Source organism: Bos javanicus, chromosome 4 (assembly GCF_032452875.1).
Source record: "Bos javanicus breed banteng chromosome 4, ARS-OSU_banteng_1.0, whole genome shotgun sequence".
Lineage (NCBI taxonomy): Eukaryota > Metazoa > Chordata > Mammalia > Artiodactyla > Bovidae > Bos > Bos javanicus.
In genome coordinates, this window is record NC_083871.1 from 66,705,806 (window position 1) to 66,730,514 (window position 24,709).

At 40.9% G+C, this 24,709-nt stretch overlaps 1 long non-coding RNA gene across 2 annotated transcripts; it reads left to right on the forward strand.

Annotated features, from left to right (window-relative positions):
- LOC133246186 (uncharacterized) lies at positions 1-21,110 on the forward strand. 2 transcript variants are annotated; one of them, XR_009735939.1, is made up of 4 exons: positions 1-11,084; positions 13,471-13,580; positions 14,034-14,166; positions 18,980-21,110. It is a non-coding gene; the product is annotated as an uncharacterized LOC133246186 (long non-coding RNA). The 2 variants fall into 2 exon arrangements; XR_009735938.1 differs by lacking the exon at positions 14,034-14,166.
- The last annotated feature ends 3,599 nt before the right edge of the window (positions 21,111-24,709 follow it).

Below are 24,709 nucleotides of genomic sequence, written 5' to 3' on the forward strand. Positions count from 1 at the left end.
ATATATATAAAACTCAGTTCAGTTCAATTCAGTCACGTCCGACTCTTTGTGACCCCATGAATTGCAGCACGCCAGGCCTCCTTGTCCATCACCAACTCCCGGAGTTCAATCTTGAGCTACTCAAAATTCTTTCATCTTGGGTATGAGCTTAATGAAACCAACGTTTACTTCAGTTCAGTCACTTAGTCGTGTCCAACTCTGCAACCCCATGGACTGCCACATGTCAGGCTTCCCTTTCCATCACCAACTCCCGGAGCTTGCTCAAACTCATGTCCATCGAGTCATTGATGCCATCCAACCATCTCATCCTCTGTTGTCCCTTTCTTCTTCTGCCTTCAATCCTTTTCAGCATCAGAGTCTTCCAATGAGTCAGTTCTTTGCATCAGGTAGCCAAAGGATTGGAGCTTCAGCTTCAGCATCAGTCCTTCCAATGAATATTCAGGACTGATTTTCTTTAGAATGGACTGGTTTGATCTCCTTGTAGTCCAAGAGTCTCAAGAGTCTTCTCCAATACCACAGTTCAAAAGCATCAATTCTTCAGCACTCAGCTTTACGGTCCAACTTTCACATGCATACATGACTACTGAAAAAATCATACCTTTGACTAGACCTTTGTCAGCAAAGTAATGTCTCTGCTGTCTAGGTTGGTCATAGCTTTTCTTCCAAGGAGCAAGTGTCTTTTAATTTCATGGCTACAGTCACCATCTGCAGTGATTTGGGAGCCCAGAAAAATACAGTCAGCCACTGTTTCCACTGTTTCCCCATCTATTTGCCATGAAGTGATGGGACCAGATACCATGATCTTAGTTTTCTGAATGTTGAGCTTTAAGCCAACTTTTTCACTCTCCTCTTTCACTTTCATCAAGAGGCTCTTCAGTTCCTCTTTGCTTTCTGCCATAAAAGTGGTATCATCTGCATATCTGAGGTTATTAATATTTCTCCAGGCAATCTTGATTTCAGCTTCTTTTTCTTCAAGCCCAGCATTTCTCATGATGTACTCAGCATATAGGTTAAGCAGGGTGACAACATACAGCCTTGACGTACTCCTTTCCCAATTTGGAACCAGTCTGTTGTTCCATGTCTGGTTCTAACTGTTGCTTCTTGACCTGCATACAGATTTCTCAGGAGACAGGTAAGTTAGTCTGGTATTCCCATCTCTTTAAGAATTTAACATTTACTTGGTAAGCAAAAATAAAGTTTGAAAGGTCAAAGTCGTGACCAGAATGATAAGCTCTAATTTAAGCAAGCAATCTAGTTATTCAATCCAATTTAAGTTTTATTGAATGAGGCCTTTGGTGGGAAACTCTGGTTCAATAGGAATTTATACCAATATGGCAAGAACTTATTAATAGAGAAAAATAACAAATTATGACTTTCAAAGGGAATTAAAGACTTTTACAGGTCTCTGAGGAACTAACAACTGATAAAGAGTTTTACACTCATCGTTGTACATTTTATCATATATAAAATTTTATGCATCATTATACATTATGCATTTTAAAGGTTTCGATAGCTATAATATGAAGCAAACCCCATTCATTAGTTAAAACTGTTAAATGAAAAGATTTAACCCTATGATTCTTGCTCATATCCAAATTTACATATATTTTGCTTCAACACAGCCAAACCTATACTTTTAAATCATTTTTACTCAGATGTTAATTACACCTAAAAAGTACTCAATATTTATTCATTTATTCCTACCTAGAAAAAACATCTCCTTATAGTGCCAGGTTTCCAGTGTTCATACCACTCACAACACCTGGAATTTTTTATTTGTTTGATTGTTTATGTCCATTCCTCACAAGATTGTAAATTCCATGAGGGCATGGAAAGTGTCATTTTCTGTCTCACCATTGCAATGCTTGGCACACAGTAACCTTCAGGTAGGTATTTGTTGAATAAATGAATAGTGAGAAGGCCGTTTACAAACTGAACATACAGGGTAAAAATTAGGGTTGTAATGATTATTCATTCTGCTTCATAAGTGTGTGTTTTGTGTTACTTAGTGCCAGGAAGAGCATCTTAATCAGGGCAGGCTAAGCCACAAAATGGAAACAAGCCCCTTGACCTCAGGTTCATGATGCAATGAAAGCACATTACAAGTTCACTTGGTAAACCCACTCAGCTCCCTCCAAATAGTTTCCCACGTAAGTGGCAATCCTGAGTGTCTCTTCTCCAAGTGGTGACTCAGGGACCCAGGTTCTTATCTTGTGGCTAAGCAGACCCCTGGTCCCCTCACTAGATCCTGTGCCACCCAAAGAAAAAGGACAGATATAGGAAGAAGTTTTGGCCAAGACTAGAAGATTTTACATCCCCCTTCCCACTCTCCATGTTGGCAGAAATCAGTCACATGGTCTAACTTACCTGCAAAGGGGTCAGAAAATGTGGATTTGTGTGTGTGCCCAGGAAGGGAAGGAAATAATTTTGGCAAGCACATAGCAAACATATCTTTGCCCCACAAGAACAACTGTCTGGCCATCAAACATCTAAGCTAAGTATGAAATCTTAGTAACACTTTAATCTTTACAATAAAAATTAAGTTACATGAAAAATTTCAAGTGGCAGCTATTGTTTTTAAGCCATCAAAATGTAAAGAAAAAAGTTTTGTGTCTGTATGGGTCAGCTAAATTCCTTCTGCTTTACATTGTGTGTCTAGAAATACCATCCAGCACAACTGTTCATTTAGTCATTTGGGTCCGTGATCCTCAAAGTATGGTGCCCAGATCAGTAGTATCTGCATCACCTGGAAGTTTGTCAGAAAGGCAATTTTCAGACCCCACCCTCCCCCCACCCCCCAGAAGTACTAAATCAAAAAGTGTGTGAACAAGCTATTGAAGGGATTCTGAGGCATGCTAATATTTAAGAACCACTTATCTCAATAACCATTAATTAACTTCAGAATAAACTATCATGTTGAAATGTGGTCATCATTTTGATTAAACACCCTCTCCATATGGATGTCACTTGTCACTCTACTCTTAACCCCATCATCACAGGCTAACTTGAGTATTCTCACTCAACACAAGTTAATATTCCCTTCACATAACAGATCTTGTTAGAGTTATTACTCATCTTCTTGCTGTCATTAAACAGTACTGTCCAGCATCTAACACAGTACCTGGGACCTGTGATGGTACAATAAGTGATCTATGAATGAATAAATGAAGGAGTGAATGAATATTTCAGCTTAAATGATGGTTTCCTGAAGGTTACACATGACCTTATTTCATACTTATCCTCCTTGATGGGCTTCCCAGGCGGTGCTAGTGGTAAAGAACCTGCCTGCCAATGCAAGAGACAAAAGAGCCTTGCGTTCGATCCCTGAATCAGGAAGATCCCCTGGAGGAGGGTATGGCAACCCACTCCAGTATTCTTGCCTGGAGAATCCCATGGACAGAGGAGCCTGGAGGGCTGCAGTTCATATGGTCACAAAGAGTCAGACATGACTGAAGCAACTGAGCACACATGCACGAATCCCCCTTGATAGCTCCCTTGTGGTCGATTCCCCTTCTATTTTCTCTCTGGGTGGGACTTATTTCTTTCCCCTCAAGGATCCTGGAATTATGAAACTTTGGCCTGCTCTGTTTTTGGTTTTTTTTTTTTTTTTTTTTTCCCTTGGCCCTCTTCCCTCTCTCCTCTGTCTCTCTCCAAACAGGGATGCACATTAAGCTGTCAGTGTGTTTTATTGTCAACCAAACAGTTCTGACTTCGTTTAAAATTTGTAGCTTCTTATTCTACCCTACCCTTTCTTCAACATTTAAAAGTGCTGCTTCATCCAAATCAGTACACTTGTACAGAACTGAACAAAGCCTTATGCAATCATACCCATGCTACATGGGATACACTCCAGTTTCTGGTCTGTTCCATTTCACTTTTGTAAAATGCTGGTTACTGCCTGATAAATTGATTTTATAGCCCACTCATGGGTTGTAATCTGTGGTTTGACAAATGATGGTCTAAATCAGTGCTTTACAAACTTCAGTGCATGAGAGAATCAACTGGAGACCTCGCTAAAACAGACTGCTGGGCCCCACCTTCAATGATTCTCCTTTCTTAGATCAGGATCGGACCTTGAGAATGTGCTTTCTCACAAGCAGCCCAGTGATGCTGATGCCATGGGACATCAGAACATCCTTGGAGAAGCACTCGTCTCAAGGACACTCTCCTGTACCGAATCAGAGCTGTTGTTTTAATGTCTCAGTGACTCTTCAAGAGACCAAAGCCCCAGCTCTTTAAAATTGTGTGAAGCTTTCTCATGCTCTGTTTTTCTTTCTCCTGACAGGTTTAAATGATGATATTTGATCAAAGACTTTTGGGGTTCACAATTAGTTTGTACTGTTAAAGTACTTCCTGTTGACAAAACTGGTGACCAGAAACCCACACTGGAACAAATAAAGCAGCTGTGAACTTAGTAAAAATACCTGACTGAGCAGTTTGCTGTTATCTAGTTTGAATTCCAGTCAGAGCACGTCTCTTTCCTTTTGCACTTACTCTTTTTGTGTGTGCTTCTCTTTCCTCTCTTGCCCACTCTTTTAAAGTTATGACGGGTCAGACCTTTGACATACAGCAGATCTGTACCGGGCAGAAGACCTGTCACGCCCATTTATCTGCTCAGTCAGGCCACAGCCTCCCCACCAGGCTTTCCTACAGCCAGCACCAGCCCTACATCGTTTGCTAAAGTCTCCGCCATCCCACTTTCCTCTTACTATAGTATTTAAAAGGCCATGATTTTGCCTTTTCTTTCTTTTTTTTTTTTGGTATTATATACTATCTGGTCTCCTTACCAAACTATAGGACTATAGGTATAATTGTATGTGCGCAGTCAGTCGTGTCTGACTCTTTGCAACCCTGTAGACTATAGCCCACCAGTCTCCTCTGTCCACGGGATTCTCCAGGCAAGAATACTGGAGTGGGTTGCCATTTCCTTCTCCAGGGGAGCTTTCCAATCCAGGGATCAAACCCGCATCTCTTGCATCTCCTGCATTGCATGCGGATTCTTTACTCTAACCAGGGAAGCCATAGGTATAATTACCTATCTTTAAATAGGCCTTTTTCCTATTCTTATGTTTCATTTTTTACATAAATAAATGAGGCATCTAAACATTAAAATTTATCCTAATCCATCCTACAAAAGACTTGAGTGGTAATTAGAAACTTATATCTTAATAAAACTGAAGTCAGTTGAGAGGAATATTTAGGACTCGTGTTGTTGGTTAATCTTTCATAGGACATCAATAATTTAGATAATGTCTTTAACACACTTTTTTGGGGATGACAAGTAAGCCAAATTCTTCCATCCCTTTACTTTCATTGATTCTTTAATCAATCATGCCTGTCTTCCAAAAGATTGAGCCATCATGATAGGATCCTAAGCCACACCGTGAAGTGGATAAGCTCAGGCCAGCATTAGGCACTGGCTTTGCCTAGCTCTGGCTGTGGGATTTAGGACAAGCCACTTCACCTGGCTAAACCTGTTTCCTCTGTAAAATGCAAATGATCATAATACCCATCGCACAGAGCAGTTGTGTGTCTCAAAAGACTCAGTCTCTATTGGAAAACACTTTGAAATTTGTTAATAGATGCACACATTTTAATCTCAATGTGATTGTCCCTAGCAGGTTGTAATAATTTGCATTACTTCTAGCAAGTTATGATATTATTCATTTAATATATACTAGTACTGACTGGGATTGATTTTACCACTTTGTATAATTTGAATACATTATTGGCACAATTTATTGGTAGTAATTGTTTAGTAGTAATTTACTAATAAGTATGTCTATCACTACTCTAATTTTGATGACAATATGACATAATGGCAAATCTAATTGTCATAAGATGGATGAATATGTATGCATGTATATATATAAAATTTGAAAAGAAATTGTCATTAAGAGACCAGGGACTAGTTATTTGAAATATATCTAAAGCTTTAAAAACAAAAAATCTCTTGAGTCTACAAGATAATTAAATCACGCTTTCACTAAGGAGACTTCAGCATCCTAAACAGGACTAAACATGTTGTGACAGCATTTCATGTTAATCAGTGGCCAGATCCCTAAGCTATGTCAAACACAGATTCTGAAATCATTTTCCTTTCCCAAAACAGCTTGAGATACAATGTCAGCAACTACTAATAAAATAACTTAATTCTTGCTTATCAAAATGATATGGAGTATCAATAAGTGTAAATGTTTATATTATGCTGTCTTCTCAATCCACCTTGGATTGCAAACAATATATTTTTTCCAATATTTAAAAGCCCCATTTTAAAACCCATCATACAAAACAACCACAACACATGATGATTTTCCTCCCTTATGAAGAAATCCTCAGCTTCCCCGCACTGTTTTAAATTTAAAAGGAATCCCCGCTCTGAGAGGCATACTGTTGAAAAAATTTAAGATTTAGTGGAAAGGTGTGTCATGAGGTTAGTACCAAGGGGTGTTTCCCTGCCTCCAGAAGTGAAGAATAGCTTGGCTTGGAGAAAAAATAGCTCTCTGCTACATAATGCATGTGGGCTCTTATCCAGTGCATATACACTTGCCCCCCTGCTTCCTGTCACTTGCTGAAATCGCTATGGTTATACATCAATGATTAAATAGTATTATAAGACATTTTCCCTAACCATCTCCTCCCCTAGACCGAAAAGTAGCCAAAAGCCCCAATGAAAGCAAGCCCCTTATTTTAAGCCTAGATTGCATAAGCCTCCCAAATACAGAACTCTGTTTCTGTTTTATTTTTAACTCCCTACAGTGCCTGCTTCTGAGACACTCTGCACACAAAAGACATTAGTATCCGCCATGGATCACAACGGGCAGCCGTGACAGTACCTGTCCTGAATCTGTCCTGATTTACCAGGCTGTCATCACCTCATTAAGTTTGCATGTGTCCCATTTACCATCTTCTATGCTTTTCAGCCAGGAAGTCCATATCTCGGGTGACCAGTTCCCTTTGGGTAGCTGTTGATTGATGTATGCCACCAGGTTAGGGCAGGTTGGAAGTAGTAAACTCATAATTGCTGGATGATCTATCCTTGGCAACCAGAGAGAAAACAGAGTAATAAGAGCTACTGTTCAACTTGCCCCACCCTCTGTTTCCCAGAAACTAGCTGGGCTCTGGCTGCACTCTCAGGATACAGGTCTAAACCAGGTAGGTTTTGGAACATAGCCCTGAACTAGGTTGTCCTTGATTCATGGAAACTGCAGAATACCTTGGGACCTGCGCTGGAGATGTCTTCATTCTTTAAGCAAAAGGTGACTGAGCATTTGTAATTGCCAGGCCCTGTGTTTACCAGTGGGGATGCAAAGTTAAAAGGGTCCCTGCCTTTGAAAAACTTAGAGCCTAGAGTCAGGGGACATAGATATAAATCATGAGATGATTAGAGTGCAGTGTGATAAATGCATGCTGGGGCCGAGTGCAGGGACAGGGATTGTGTGAAGGACAGATGAATTCCCAGAAGTGATACTGAACTGAATCTTGAGAGTTGGCTTAAGCAGCCACAGGCATTCCAGGCTGAGGGAACATGAAGCAAGGGAGAGCTCTGAGCATCTGAAGAGCAGCAAGCAGTTCATTAGAGCTGAAACAAAGAGTGGGAGGCGATGAGGCAAGCGACTAGGCTGGAAAAGTAGGTTGAGGCAAAGTTTAACTGGCTTGGTGTGCTGGGCTAAGAGGTTGGAATCAATCCAGAAGACAAAAGACAACCACTTTCATAAACAGGGAAGTAGCATGATTGTATATACATTTTAGAAGGATAACTCAAGCAGTATTTTGGAGAGTTTCTTGATAGGAAAGCACAGTGGAAGAGGAAGACAAGTCAGGAGACTGATGTACAGTGGATTTAAAAGCTATGAAAAGAGTAGCCACCACAGGTCTTGGAAGCCCATCAGGTGTTGTACATTACTGAAAAAGGACAGTCAAGGATAACAGGTAAGCTTTTGGGTCCCTGGGAGCACTAGATAGGAAAGATCAATTTTGAGAAGTGGGGAAATACGTTCAGCTCTACAAGGCAGAACAAAACCAGCCTTTGGGTTGTAACAAGCCATGGAGTTAAGTTTTGTTGGCTTTAGGCATCCAATCCTATACTGAATTTGCACAGGGATATAAACAGCTTTCTCAAAGCCCTGGATTTCATTTAGTACAATGCTTCTCAGTGCAAGAACCACATCTCCCACTCTCCAGCTCAGTGGTATTCCTAGGATAGACTTTCTGAATATGCAGAACCACAGGGCAAGGAGAGGTAGTGCTGTGTGCAGTCAGGTTGGAGGGCGACCAAATATTAATGCTGGGTGTGGCAAATTTATTTTTCCTCCTTGTTAACATTCCATGAATAAAGGAAATTTAGGCCTTGTTATTTTCCCACACAGTCCACTATGGACAGCAGTTTTCTATCACAGTGAATTAGGCTATTAAAAGGTTCATCACCTCAAAAATTGCATCCTTGCCACTGGGCCACCAGGAAAGTCTCAGTGACTAAGATGCAATTTTTGAGGTGATGAACTTTTTAACAGGCCAATTCAAGCCCTGGTCAAGGAACTAGATCCCACATACCACAACTAAAGATCTCACAGGCTGCAACTGATAAAGATCCTGCATGCCACAACAAAGATCAAAGATCACTGTGCCTCAAGTAAGACCTGGCATAGACAAATACATCAGTAAATAAAAAAATAAGTATCTAAAAATTGCATCTTATATTGTTGTACTTAAAATAATGACTGTGATAGGCAGGGAAATGCCCACCTAAAGATGTCTATGCCTTTATCTATGGTACTTGTGAATATATTACCTTACATGGCAAGAGGGACTTTGCAGGTATAAATAAATGAAGGGTCTTGAGATAGGGAGATTGTATGATCTGAATGGGCCCAATTTAATTTCAAGGTTCCCAGAATTGAAAGAGACACATGTACCCCAATGTTCATCGCAGCACTGTTTATAATAGCCAGGACATGAAAGCAATCTAGATGTCCATCAGCAGACAAATGGATAAAAAAGCTGTGGTACATATACACAATGGAGTATTACTTAGCCATTAAAAAGAATACATTTGAATCAGTTCTAATGAGGTGGATGAAACTGGAGCCTATTGTACAGAGTGGAGTAAGTCAGAAAGAAAAACATGAATACAGTATACTGACGCATATATATGGAATTTAGAAAGATCGTAACGATGACCCTATATGCGAGACAGCAAGAGAGACACAGATATAAAGAACAGACTTTTGGACTCTGTGGGAGAAGGCAAGGGTGGGATGATCTAAGAGAAGAGCACTGAAACATGTATATTACCATATGTGAAATAGATCACCAGTCCAGGTTCAATGTATGAGACGGGGCTCAGGGCTGGTGCACTGGGATGACCCAGAGGGATGGGATGGGGAGGGAGATGGGAGGGGGTTTCAGGGTGGGGAACACATGTACACCCATGGCTGATTCATGTCAATGTATGGCAAAAAAACACTACAATATTGTAATTAGCCTTCAATGAAAATAAATAAATTTTAAAAAATAATAATTTCAAGGTTCCTTATAAATGAAACAGGGAGGAGGAGAAGAGAGGCACTAGATATCAGTGTGGATTTTCCCGACCGCCAACCTCTCTGCTCTGCAGGAGATATACCAGACAGCACCCTGGGTCCTTCCCTAAGTCCTGGCAAACACAGGACTATTTTTAGAACTGTAATTTCACCAAATATATACTTACATATTTTGACTTTTCAAAATGATACATCAAGAAGAGTGATACAGTGCAAGAAGAACTCAGTGGGCCATTGCTAAAGACAGGGGGCTACAAGCCAAGGAAAGCTGGTAGCTTCTAGAAGCTGGAAAAAGCAAGGAAATGGATTCTCTCGAGATCCTTCAAGAGGAACACAGTCCCACCAACATCTTGGTTTTAGTCAGTGTGACCCATTTTGGATTTCTGACCTCTGATACTGCAAGACAGTAAATGTGTATTGTTTTTAGGCAACTGTTTGTGGTAATCTGTTACAGCAGCCATGTGTGCTGGTCCTTTGTGTTGGACTTTTTGCCAGGCTCCTCTGTCCATGGAATTCTCTAGGCAAGAATACTGGAATGGGTTGCCATTTCCTTCTCCAACAGCAGCCATAGGAAACGAATATATTGATTGTTCTTTAAGACTTCAGAAGCTCCCTGATGACAAACTACATTTAAAGAAAATCTAATAACCATGACCAATGAAATTCTTATGTAGCTAATCATACATATTTTTTTCTTGGCTTCCTGCCCTATTCGTGAGTCATGGTAGCATAAGATGCTTGATTTCCTGAAGCTAGGTATTACAAGTATCTGAGATAGCACGCTGCTTTTGAAAGACCCTAAGTGGAACACAGCTGGGACTTCCCATCACCTGCCTCAAAACAGCGTGGTGAGCTGTCTTCCAAATGCAAGCACTGAGATTAGGTCACAGCGTTAAAAAGAACAGCCTTTGGTTCAGGGTTTCTGTGTTTTACAAGAGCTCTGAAAAATCAAAATATGTAAGTATATAATATATTTGGTGAAATTACAGTTCTGAAAATAGCCCTGTGTTTGCCAGGACTTGGGGAAGGACCCAGGGTGCTGTCTGGAGCATCTCCTGCAGAGGCGGTCGGGAAAGCCCACACTGACATCTAGTGATGCAAAACTGCACTGCCAAAGGCTCCAAACCTGAAACAGTTTGCGTCAACCGGTTCCTGGTTTTCGTTTTCGAAGCGCTTACCCTCCTAGAGGGCTCAGGACTCGGCGTGGACCAGATTGACCAGGTGACGTCAGCGGTCGTGGGCGGGGCCAAGGCGGGTCAGGCTCCTTTACGCTGTGTGTGTGTGTGTGCGCGCGCGGGCGTGTGTGTACAAAGTTCAGCCGTCTAAGAATTTTGCGTCTTTGTTTTTAGAAATAATCATTTCTGCGCTCTATTAAGCTACAAATTTTACTTCTAAGAGCCTTTTGGTACGTCTGGTGACCAGACCCTTTAGTGCCAAATCAGTTTAAGAGCATTTACGTTTTCAAGGTTCACAAAGCAATCGCGTCGGCTGTGATATCCGGAGCAAGGAATAATCTGCGTCAGGGAAGCACAAGTGCAGCAGGTACATGCCTTTTTTTGCCCCTGGAACTTTATCTGCCTTTGATCTTCATCAGCTATGTAGACAAAAGCACAGAAGAAATGGCAAAGAATGCCCCTTACATTTCACTTTTTTTCTCCGGATGCACATGGTGAAAATAAGTCAACAGAGTTAAGATTTCTGTTTCCTTACTGCGGGCAAAATTAGAAGCAAGACTGGGTTTTGAAGGCTGTTGCAGTAACCCAGGTACAAAATGATGAGGGCTGCACAATCATATGAATACACTTAACTGCCACTGAGCTGTGCACTTAAAGACGCTTTGAATAAACAAGGTCCTACTGTATCCCACAGAGAACTATAATCATTATCCATAAATAGTAATGAAAAAAGTATGAAAAGAATATACGTTTGTGTAACTGAATCACTTTGCTGTTTGCTGTATAGCAGAAATTAACTCAATATTGTAAATCAATGATACTTCAGTAAAATAAAATTATTTTAATGATTAAAATTTTTGTTACATATATTTTACCACCAGAAAAAAAAAAAAAAAAAAGAGGCTGACCTGCATCAGAAACAGTGGGAAAGGAAGAAGAGTCTACAGGCCTAATGAAGTGATTGGGTGGAGATTCGTTTTCATACCATGGGCAAATTGTGAACAAATAATAAACTCTAGAAGATTAATGCCAAAAAACACTCTTACAACTGTCTGAAACAAACATACTGAAACAGTGTGGAATAACTTAATCAGATTTTACAATGAAGTGTATTTTTTCCATACATTTAGAACATTTTCTTGTATGGCATAAAAGTACCAAGCTTCAAGCAAATCATACAGATGGGAAAATAAAATGTGCTACACTAAAAACACACAGATTTAGCAGAGAAAGGGCAAAAAGAAAACACACACACACATACACACACAAACACTTCGTGAGGGATCTCTGATTCAGTTTTGTGTCAGAAGTAAGAAAGATAAAAAACATTTCCAGAATTGAGTTCTTTGTAAGGCAAGCAAAAACAAAAAAGATATTTAAATAGGAGGAACTTCAGACATGACTTGTGCAAAGAGCAGATTCACAGGTTTGGAAATGACAATTTTTAGAATTTGTAACATATTGAAATTATGATTCATTGGCATTCCAGGGAGGAATTAGGAGAGATCTGGAATTTCTTCAGTAAAATGCAACATTTCAATTAACATTTAGATGTACATATATGGAGTTTCTCTAGTATGTCTTTTAACACACTTCATCAGTTCAGTTCAGTTCAGTCGCTCAGTCGTGACCGACTCATTGCAACCCCGTGAACAGTAGCAGGCCAGGCCTCCCTGTCCATCACCAACTCCCGGAGTTCACCCAAACCCATATCCATTGAGTTGGTGATGCCATCCAACCATCTCATCCTCTGTCGTCCCCTTCTCCTCCTGCCTTCAATCTTTCCCAGCATCAGGGTGTTTTCAAATGAGTTAGCTCTTCACATGAGGTGGCCAAAGGATTGGAGTTTCAGCTTCAACATCAGTCCTTCCAATGAACACCGAGAACTGATATCCTTTAGGATGGACTGGTTGGATCTCCTTGCAGTCCAAAGAGACTCTCAAGAGGCTTCTCCAACACCACAGTTCAAAAGCATCAATTCTTCGGCACTCAGCTTTCTTTATAGTCCAACTCTCACATCCATACATGACCACTGGAAAAACCATAGGCTTGACTAGACAGACCTTTGTTGACAAAGTAATGTCTCTGCTTTTCAATATGCTATCTAGGTTGGTCATAACTTTCCTTCCAAGGAGTAAGGTCTTTTAAGACACGTCATACTACTAATAAATTGTGCTCTGTTTCTTCATGCCTACCCCTCTCCAATGACTGGGTGATGTGAAAAATACTGTCAAGACCGTCAAGGCCAATATGGCAGCTACAATTAAGATTTCATTTTAATACAGCAGGATTTTCTTTTCTTTTATTAGGATTTTTTCCTACTGAATTAAAGTTATTTGATAATAACTAATGACTTTCAGTAGTAAAAGAGTTTCTTGTGGAGCTCACAAAGAACTGAAAAAGAACAACTTGAAAAAAAAATTTTTTTAAGCCCCATCATTCAGAAATTTTACTTAGTTTGATACACATGAACTTTAGAGAAATGAGTTTTGGAAAGCAAGAGTATCTCCTCGAGGAGTTTTATAAACTCAGTCACTATGCAGGGAAGAGCAAATGTCTGCTGTCTTCAATGCTCAATATTAGAATGATAATGACCTACAGTCAAATTTAAAATAGTGATGGCTTGATAAGGTGAATAACAGAAACTATCTTGTTTTTCATAATTTAGTGCAATAAAGCTAATGGATTTTGTATACTTTTCTAAACTACTTAATGGATATTTTATGATGAAAAATAATTATCTTTCTTGTCAGGCAAGATATAAAGAACCCAAATTTCCTCATTTGAAGAGTGGACAGCATCAGAAATAAGTCTATATCTGTTGAAGCAGTAATTCTAGGCATCGATCTACAGACTGATGCAGGTATGTGAGGAAGCCTTCACAGTAAACTAAGAAAAATTAGTTCAATGCAGCAGTTGCTTTCTTATCTAGAAAACACTAAATGTCTTCCAACAATATGATGGTACCTCCAAAAATTAAGCATTCAATTACCATATGATCCAGCAATCCCACCTCTGGGATTATACCCAAAAGAATTGAAAGCAGTGACTCAAACATATTTGTTCACCCTGTTCATTGCAGCATTACTAGAAATAGCCAAAAGGTGGGAGCGACCTGTGTTCCTCTGTGGATGAATGGATTAAAAGAATGTAGTATATACATATGATAAAATATTATTCAGATTTTTTTTACTCGAACAATAGACATTTATTTCTCACAGCTCTGGAGCTGGGAAGTCCAAAATCAAGGTGCCAGTAGATCTGGTGTCGGATGAGAGCCTCCAAGTTACTGTCTTCTCATTGTATTCTCACACAGGGGCGAGCAGAGGGAGAGCAGAAAGGAAGGAAACTGTGACACACGCTACAACAGGGATGAAACCTGAAGGCTTGAAAGGAGTCAGTCACAAAAACAAACAGACAAAATTACTGTGCGATTCCACTTACACGAGGTACCTAGAGCAGTCAAATTCATAGAGACCAAAATTAGAATGGTGGTTGTCAGGGGCTAGGGGGAGGGAGATATTATGAGTTGTTAAGGGGTACAGAATTTTAGTTTGGCAGGATGAAAAATTTTGGAGACTGGTTACACAATAATTGAACATAATTAACACTACCCAACCGTACACTTAAAAATGGTTAAGATGGGAAATTTTCTGCTACCATATTTAAAATTTCTTAAGGCTAAACATATTCATTTCACAAAACTTTCCTTTAAGATTATGTCCTTCCTAATCTTATGATAATTGTCAGATCAGTCGCTCAGTCGTGTCAGACTCTTTTCGACCCCATGAATCCCAGCACGCCAGGCCTCCCTGTCCATCACCAACTCCCGGAGTTCACTCAGACTCACGTCCATCGAGTCAGTGATGCCATCTAGCCATCTCATCCTCTGTCGTCCCCTTCTCCTCTTGCCCCCAATCCCTCCCAGCATCAGAGTCTTTTCCAATGAGTCAACTCTTCGCATGAGGTGGCCAAAGTACTGGAGTTTCAGCTTTAGTATCAGTCCTTCCAAAGAAATCCCAGGGCTGATCTCCTTCAGAATGGACCGGTTGGACCTCCTTGCAGTCCAAGGGACTCTCAAGAGTCTTCTCCAACACCACAGTTCAAAAGCATCAATTCTTCGGCACTCAGCCTTCTTCACAGTCCAACTCTCACATCCATACATGACCACAGGAAAAACCATAGCCTTGACTAGACGAACCTTTGTTGGCAAAGTAATGTCTCTGCTTTTGAATATGCTATCTAGGTTGGTCATAACTTTCCTTCAAGGAGTAAGCATCTTTTAATTTCATGGCTGCAGTCACCATCTGCACTGATTTTGGACCCCAGAAAAATAAAGTCTGACACTATTTCCACTGTTTCCCCATCTACTTCCCATGAAGTGATGGGACCGGATGCCATGATCTTCGTTTTCTGAATGTTGAGCTTTAAGCCAACTTTTTCACTCTCCACTTTCACTTTCATCAAGAGGCTTTTGAGTTCCTCTTCACTTTCTGCCATAAGGGTTGTGTCATCTTCATATCTGAAGTTATTGATATTTCTCCCAGAAATCTTGATTCCAGTTTGTGTTTCTTCCAGTCCAGCGTTTCTCATGATGTACTCTGTATGTAAGTTAAATAAGCAGGGTGACAATATACAGCTTTGACGTACTCCTTTTCCTATTTGGAACCAGTCTGTTGTTCCATGTCCACTTCTAAGTGTTGCTTCCTGACCTGCATACAAATTTCTCAAGAGGCAGAGCAGGTGGTCTGGTATTCCCATCTGTTTCAGAATTTTCCACAGTTTATTGTGATCCACACAGTCAAAGGCTTTGGCATAGTCAATAAAGCAGAAATAGATGTTTTTCTGGAACTCTCTTGCTTTTTCCATGATCCAGTGGATGTTGGCAATTTGATCTCTGGTTCCTCTGCCTTTTCTAAAACCAGCTTGAACATCAGGAAGTTCACGGTTCACATATTGCTGAAGCCTGGTTTGGAGAATTTTGAGCATTACTTTACTAGCGTGTGAGATAAGTGCAATTGTGCGGTAGTTTGAGCATTCTTTGGCATTGCCTTTCTTTGGGATTGGAATGAAAACTGACCTTTTCCAGTCCTGTGGCCACTGCTGAGTTTTCCAAATTTGCTGGCATATTGAGTGCAGCACTTTCACAGCATCATCTTTCAGGATTTGGAATAGCTCAACTGGAATTCTATCACCTCCACTAGCTTTGTTCGTACTGATGCTTTCTAAGGCCCACTTGACTTCACATTCCAGGATGTCTGGCTCTAGGTCAGTGATCACACCATCGTGATTATCTGGGTCGTGAAGATCTTTTGTGTACAGTTCTTCTGTGTATTCTTGCCATCTCTTCTTAATATCTTCTGCTTCTGTTAGGTCCATACCATTTCTGTCCTTTATTGAGCCCATCTTTGCATGAAATGTTCCTTTGGTATCTCTGATTTTCTTGAAGAGATCTCTAGTCTTTCCCATTCTGTTGTTTTCCTCTATTTCTTTACATTGATTGCTGAGGAAGGCTTTCTTATCTCTTCTTGCTATTCTTTGGAACTCTGTATTCAGATGTTTATATCTTTCCTTTTCTCCTTTGCTTTTCACTTCTCTTCTTTTAACAGCTATTTGTAAGGCCTCCCCAGACAGCCATTTTGCTTTTTTTGCGTTTCTTTTCCATGGGGATGGTCTTGATCCCTGTCTCCTGTACAATGTCACGAACCTCATTCCATAGTTCATCAGGCACTCTATCAGATCTAGGCCCTTAAATCTATTTCTCATTTCCACTGTGTAATCATAAGGGATTTGATTTAGGTCATACCTGAATGGTCTAGTGGTTTTCCCTACTTTCTTCAATTTAAGTCTGAATTTGGCAATAAGGAGTTCATGGTCTAAACCACAGTCAGCTCCTGGTCTTGTCTTTGCTGACTGTATAGAGCTTCTCCATCTTTGGCTGCAAAGAATATAATCAATCTGATTTCGGTGTTGACCATCTGGTGATGTCCATGTATAGAGTCTTCTCTTGTGTTGTTGGAAGAGGGTGTTTGTTATGACCAGTGCATTTTCTTGGCAAAACTCTATTAGTCTTTGCCCTGCTTCATTCCGTATTCCAAGGCCAAATTTGCCTGTTACTCCAGGTGTTTCTTGACTTCCTACTTTTGCATTACAGTCCCCTATAATGAAAAGGACATCTTTTTTGGGTGCTAGTTCTAAAAGGTCTTGTAGGTCTTCATAGAACTGTTCAACTTCAGCTTCTTCAGCGTTACTGGTTGGGGCATAGACTTGGATTACTGTGATATTGAATGGTTTGCCTTGGAAACGAACAGAGATCATTCTGTTGTTTTTGAGATTGCATCCAGGTACTGCATTTCGGACTCTTTTGTTGACCATGATGGCTACTCCATTTCTTCTGAGGGATTCCTGCCCGCAGTAGTAGATATAATGGTCATCTCAGTTAAATTCACCCATTCCAGTCCATTTCAGTTCGCTGATTGCTAGAATGTCAACATTCACTCTTGCCATCTCTTGTTTGACCACTTCCAATTTGCCTTGATTCATGGACCTGACATTCCAGGTTCCTATGCAATATTGCTCTTTACAGCATCGGACCTTACTTCTATCACCAGTCACATCCACAGCTGGGTATTCTTTTTGCTTTGGCTCCATCCCTTCATTCTTTTTGGAGTTATTTCTCCACTGATCTCCAGTAGCATATTGTAGAGAGCAGTAGTTTGGGAAATTTAGTTTTTTTTTTTTTTTTTGCTTATTTGGGATTTTTTTTTTACTTCCTTATTTGACACAATGAAATATTGGCACCCTGATATTGATTCCCAAACTCATTTTGAATTTTTATTCACCTGTGAAACCTAAAAGGTGGGGAACCATTGCTGAAGAGATCAGTGGTTCTCACTTTTGCTTTTCCTACATTTCCCACAGCCTCAATAGGACATACTGTCAGCTGGAATTTGGGCCTTAAAAGGGCAGGGTGCATATCAAAAGAGCTGGGAGTCATGTACCTTAGATAAAGACTCTGGGTGATTCCAATAGGGCCTTCTCCCCACACCCAAATGGCAATGACCACTTCCCAAACCCAGCTAAACTGAGAATTCCTGCTCAGTAGTAATATATCCAGGATATTTGAGTGGGGTTAGAAAGGACCTTGAATATTCATTGGAAGGAATGATGCTGAAGCTGGAGCTCCAATACTATGGCCACCAGATGTGAATTGGAAAAGACCCTGAAGCTGGGAAAGGTTGAAGGCAGAAGAGGGTGGCAGAGGATAAGATGGTTAGATAGCATCACCAACTCAATGGACATGAATCTGAGCAAACTCTGGGAGATACTGAAGGACAGGGAAGCCTGGTGTGCTTCGGTCCTTGGAGTCACAGAGTCAGACATGTCTTAGCGACTGAACAACGACGACAAGAAAGGGCCTGGATACCTCATTTATTAATCACCATCTGGCCTTCTGCACAGGTCTATGCCTTAGTCTGCCAGAAAATGGGTAGAACGTCTAGGGAAGGCAAGTCCTTCTGAAATATCCAACAACCAAAACCATACAGAAGGCTTTTTTAAAAAAGTTCTGATACAAATCCTTCACACTGGAATGTGAACACATTTTTCTTTACTCTTCCAGGCTGTTATTTCAATATTCTAGATTATTTTTTTCTACAAGGGAAGATGGAAGGATTTAAGTCTGGTCTTCCAAACTGCAGATGTGATCCATTAGTGATGCAGGAAGCCAGTTCAATTAGGCATGACCAGTATTTATTTTTTTAATGAAGGAAAAGAGTATTGAAATACTAGAAAACATCAAAGTGCATTACATGTAGTGAAGGTAAATATTACTTCATTGGATTCATCAAATGATCTTTATAATCTGTTATGGCTTCAAATTCTATGACTCTCACTTTCATAGTAAACACAGAACTCTCCCTTCACCCATAAGCAGCTTCCCATCCCCCTCAACAAATCCAGGGCTTCCCAGGTGGCTCAATGGCTCAATTTGCCTGGAAAACCCCATAGACAGAGGAGCCTGGCAGGCTCCATAGAGTGAAAAAGAGTCAAACACAACTGAGCAACTGAGCATAGGTGCAACAGATCCAAGAACTCCTATTTGCCTTTGAAACCCATGTGGTGTCCTGGAAACAATCCGCCTTGATTCTTTCACGTGAACTTGGACATCAGGCTTTCCTCTGGATCTCCCTGCCCAATGGGGTAATGATTTTCATAGTGCTTATTCTACAATATTGTAATTGTTTGTTCATCTTCCCACAGAGCTGTGCCTATACTTCGGCAAGGTCAATTGCACATAAGAGAAATGAGTTAAGGAAGAAAGGAAGAAAGGAACCAAGCTATATTTGCTTAAAGGAGTGGTTCTCAGACTTCACCTCACATCAGAATTCCCCTGGGAAGCTTTTTATAAGTTCGATACTGAAACCATAACCAGACAAAGCAGAATCGCTGTCAGTGGAACCCAGGCATCAGGATTCTTTCAAGCTCCCTATGGAAGTCCAGTCTCTGTGGGGTCTCTGGGTCCTGGTGCACACAAGGTTTGTTTGAGCCCTCCAAGCATCTCTTGCAGCTATGGGGTTTGATTCTAAACAACGATTTCGCCCCTCCTACTGTCTTGTTGGGGCTTCTCCTTTGCCCTTGGATGTGGGGTATCTTTTTTGGTGGGATCCAACACTCTCCTGTTGATGATTGTTCACCAACGAGTTGTAATTTTGGAGTTCTCGCAGGAGAAGATGAGCACATGTCCTTCTACTCCACCATAATTGTAGAGTTTTTTGTTTTCTGTTCAAGCTGGATTTAGAAAAGGCAGAGGAACCAGAGATCAATTTGCCAACATCAATTGGATCATCAAAAAAGCAAGAGAGCTCCATAAAAACATCTACTTCTCCTTTGTTGACTACACCAAAGCCTTTGACTGTGTGCATCACAACAAATTGTGGAAAATTCTTAAAGACATGGGAATATCAGACCACCTGACCTCCTGAGAAATCTGTATGCAGGTCAAGAAGCAACAGTTAGAACTGGACATGGAACAACAGACTGGTTCCAAATCGGGAAAGGAGTATGTCAAGGCTGTATATTGTCACCCTGCTTATTTAACTTATATGCAGAGTACATCATGAGAAGCGCTGGGCTGGATGAAACACAAGCTGGAATCAAGATTGCCGGGAGAAATATCAATAACCTCAGGTGCAGATGACACCACCCTTATGGCAGAAATTGAAGAAGAACTGAAGAGCCTCTAGATGAAAGTGAAAGAGGAGAGTGAAAAAGTTGGCTTGAAACTCAACATTCAGAAAACTAAGATCGTGGCATCCGGTCCCATTACTTCACGGCAAATAGATGGGGAAACAATGGAAACAGTGAGAGACTTTATTTTGGGGTGCTCCAAAATCACTGCAGATGGTGACTGCAGCCATGAAATTAAAAGACCCTTGCTCCTTGGAAGAAAAGACAACCTAGACAGCATATTAAAAAGCAGAGACATTACTTTGCCAACAAAGGTCCATCTAGTCAAGGCTATGGTTTTTCCAGTGGTCATGTATGGATGTGAGAGTTGGACTGTAAAGAAAGCTGAGTGCCAAAGAATTGATGCTTTTGAACTGCGGTGTTGGAGAAGACTCTTGAGAGTCCGTTGGACTGCAAGAAGATCCAACCAGTCCATCCTAAAGGAAATCAATCCTGAATATTCATTGGAAGGACTGATGCTGAAGCTGAAATGCCAATCCTTTGGCCACCTGATGTGAAGAGCTGACTCATTTGAAAAGACCCTGATGCTGGGAAAGATTGAAGGCAGGAGGAGAAGCGGACGACAGAGGATGAGGTGGTTGGATGGCATCATTGACTCAATGGACATGAATTTGAGTAAACTCCGGGAGTTGGTGATGGACAGGGAAGCCTGGCGTGCTGCAGTTCATGGGGTCACAAAAGTCAGACATGACTGAGCAACTGAACTGAACTGACGGAAGTCCAATGTGCAGACAAGGTTGATACCCACTGGTTTAGACAGGACCTGGGATCGTGTTACAGTGCCGATTCTGGTTTCCTAGGTCTGGACTAGGGTCCAGGAATTTTCAAGCATACTTCCAGGTGATATCAATGTTGCTGGTCTGCATATGTTTGAGGAGCTAGAGTATATTATGGATGCTGACGATATAGAATGAACCAAAATCGCAAAATCAAGCAGAGCTGGAGGACAGTGAAGTTACTGACCAGCTATGTGACTTCTGATGTAAACTTCCTGGTATAATTTCTTACTAGCTGTGTGACCCTGGGCTAGTTACTTAAAGGTTTTCCCATCTGATAATGGAAACATAACAGTATTAAACTCATATGTGGTAGTGAAGTGGTAGTGAAGACCAAGCAGCAAACTTCATAAAGACCTTGGCACATACATGTGTTTATTAGTGTTATGATTATGCATTCCGACTCCACTTACAATCTTTATGCCCTTGGTAAGTTACTTAACCTCTCTGAGTTTCAGTTTCCTCAAATATAAAATGGGAACTCATAATATCTATCCTACAAGATTGGCCTTACATAAAAAATGGTATATAAACTTCTTAGCACAGTATCTGACCCATGGACATGGTCAATAAATGGTTATTTATTTATTTATTTATTATAAATGAAACTAAGTTTCATTTGTATTGGAATAAATCATTCTGACCTCCCATAGGTACATTCTCTACTTAGCCGTCTGCCAGAACTCAGAACCTCTTCCTGCCCACACCCTCCACAGGCCCTAGGCTGTGGGGACAGATGACAGAAGGTGGAAAGCTCATCTCTTTATTTCAGCATGTTACAGTTCAACAGAAGGACTTGTTTTTACCATCCTATTGAGTTTACTTGGGTAGGTTTTGGCAGCAGCAATTATTCTCCTTATTTCTTTACAGATGAAGAAGAAATAGACTTGGCTCTGACATGTCAGATTTTCTCAAGCAAGTCCCACATGGAGGATAAAAGCTCTCAATTCTAAAAAGAGACAGAGAAAATACTCCTGGCTTCATGCTCCTTTAAAGCCTCTCTTTCAAAACACTTTGAAGGCCTACAATGTGCCAGGTGTTGTACTAGTTTCAAACAAACGTTTGAACAAATTGCTACAAGATCACAGGCAGGATTCTGGGGGACAGTGGGAAGCAATCTCTGATGGGTGGAGGTGGGGCCAGAGAGGACATAGTGTTTACCAAAGAGGTGCTATTTTGGTTGGGCAGTGAAGGTCAAAGAGGAATCAGTAAGTGGGAAATAGGGGGAAAGTTGCTTAGGAAGAGGAAATGGCATAGACAGTAGCGAGGAGGTGGGCAACAGCTTGGTATGTTTGAGGAATAGCAGGTGTCCAGAATGGAAGAAGACAGAGCCAAAAAGTTAGCCTGGAGCCAGACTGTAAGTTAGATAAAAGAGTTTGAATTTTATCCTGTTAGCCATGGTAGAATGACCACATAATTCATCATCCAAATGGGTCACTTTTGAGAATAGAAGGGCATGCTAACCAGATGGGATAACACAACACCCAACATAAAACTGAAATTTTCCAAGCTAATGGGGCGATTCAGTCACCCTAGCATTGCCACACCTGTAAGGCCTGACACTGTTCAGATGTGTCTATATTATAGAGGGGAGTCTGATGGCAATGCACATAGGAAAGCAGAGGGGATAACTGGGAACCCAGTGGGGTTGGAGAGGAGAGGCATCTAAGAATGTTTTATTCAGAAATGGAGTGAATCGATTATATGGAGAAAGAATATGTAATGACTCAGTATTTCTAGGCTGGGTAACATGGAGACTAAGGAAGATAAGAAGAGAAGCAGGTTTGGGGAAACCAGTTTGTACAATCTGAGGCATGCTGAGCTGGAGATATTTGCTAAATATTGGTGTCGATGTCAGTGTCGGGCAGGCTGAGTGGAGACTTGGGGCTCCCAGGTGGAGATGGGAGGTATAGGGGGATGAAGGACCAAGTTATTCATGCAGCACTCACAGACAGGACAGACATCATCCTTGACAGCAGAGCATCCATCACAGCTGATCTTTTTAGAGCAGCGCAGGTGGAAGCCAGGCCACTGCTTGCTGAAGATCGCTTGGGAATGAGTACTAGAAGGCAACTAGAAACCACTATTTCCAGGAAGTCAACAACCAGCAGGAAAAGGAGTTACAGCCACTTGAAGGCGAGGCAATTTCCCTGCTTTATTTTCCTCATGCTGTTTCCTTCTAAGTCTGGTATAACGTGTGGTTAGAAAATTAGGGGGAAAGCAGTTGAATTCACCCCGTGTCCCTTGGGTCTAAAATTCAGTCAGGAGAGCTGAACTTGAAGTGATTTTCCTTGTCCAAAGTGATGGTAGCTTTAAACCACTATGTTAAAGAGTATATTTTCCAGTCCCAAATCTTGTTGTCTTGGCTTGTATTGGATATAACTTGGTAATGGCCCCATTAGGACATTTTAGTGTATAATGCTTTTGCACATGTGTTGTGAGCCACTATAGATTAGCTATTATAAATAGTGAAAATGTCAATGAAAAGAATTTTATGTAATGAATACTCATGATTCTGTGTGTAAAGACCAAAGATGGATGAATCAGTGCCCTCAGAGCCTGCAGAAAGCAATGACTTTCCAAAGACAAAGGCCTTGACTAACTTTGATCTGAAGATATTGCAGGTCACCAAACTTGTCCTTATAGTGGGTCATCTCCAGTGAGAGAGACTTATGGGCTTTTCTATAATATAAAGCTAGAAAGAAACCCAGGTAATAGAAAGCTCAGAGAAATAGACTGCCTTGAAAAATGATCAGAGTCTAACTATGAGAAGATGAAGCTATTGAGGGCTGCAATTCTTGCCTTTACATCCTGATGTATGAAGGGATGAGTAAAAATAGTTTGTTGGCATTAAGAAATGCTTCTACAGATAGACCATCCTTGGTATATTGATAACAGCTCTCAATTTTTTATCTTGGTATAATTTCCATATACTTAAAATTCTCATTAAAAAAATTTTTGGTCCTATTCCCCCTTGAGAATTTCTCTACCATTGCTTTTTCCTACTGGCTGTGCATATGATGATAACTTTTATTTCTCAAATTTCAAACATTGACACTACCATCCATCAGTCTCAGGTAACTTCTTAGTCATGGGAAACTTAGGTACCTGGTCAATATCCTTTTCCTTGAAGCAATATCATCATTCAGGAAGATTTCAAAATCCATGTGGACACCCTCTGTCTTAGTCCATGTAAACTGCTAAAACACAATACCATAAACTGAGTGGCTTATAAACCACAGAAATTTGTTTCTCACAGTGCTGAACCTGAGAAGATCTTGAATCAAGGTGCCAGTAGATTTGTTGTTTGGTGAAGGCCTCCTTCCTGGATGGTCATCTTTTTCCTCACATGATGGAAGGGGCTGGGAAAGATTGAGGGCAGGAGGAGAAGGAGGGGTAACAGAGGATGAGATGGTTGGATGTCATCACCGATTCAATGGACATGAGTTGAGCAAACTCTGGGAGATAGTGACAGACAGAGAAGCCTGGCATGCTGCAGTCCATGGGGTTGCAAAGATTCAGACACAGCTTAGCAACTGAACAGGGAGCTCTCTGAGGCCTCTTTTATAAGGGCACTAATCCCGTTCATAAGTGTACCACCTTCATGATCTAATTGCTTTTCAGAGGCCCCACCTCAGAATACCATCACCTTGAGGGTTATTATTTAAACACATGAATTTCGGGAGGATACAAACATAGGGACCATGGTATCCTCTCATCAGCCTGGCCTCAAAAATCCATTATCTGCCACCTTCCTCCACAGCAGTGGCATTTACCTACCTTCCACTCCAGCTCTCCAGTCCCATGATCCTACCCTGAATCTTGTCATTACTTGAAACAATTCCACTATTTCAAAACATGAACCCACCTGCAATGTAGGAGACCTGGGTTCAATCCCTGGGTTGGGAAGATCCCCTGGAGAAGGGCATGGCAACCCGCTCCAGTATTCTTGCTTGGAGAATCCCCA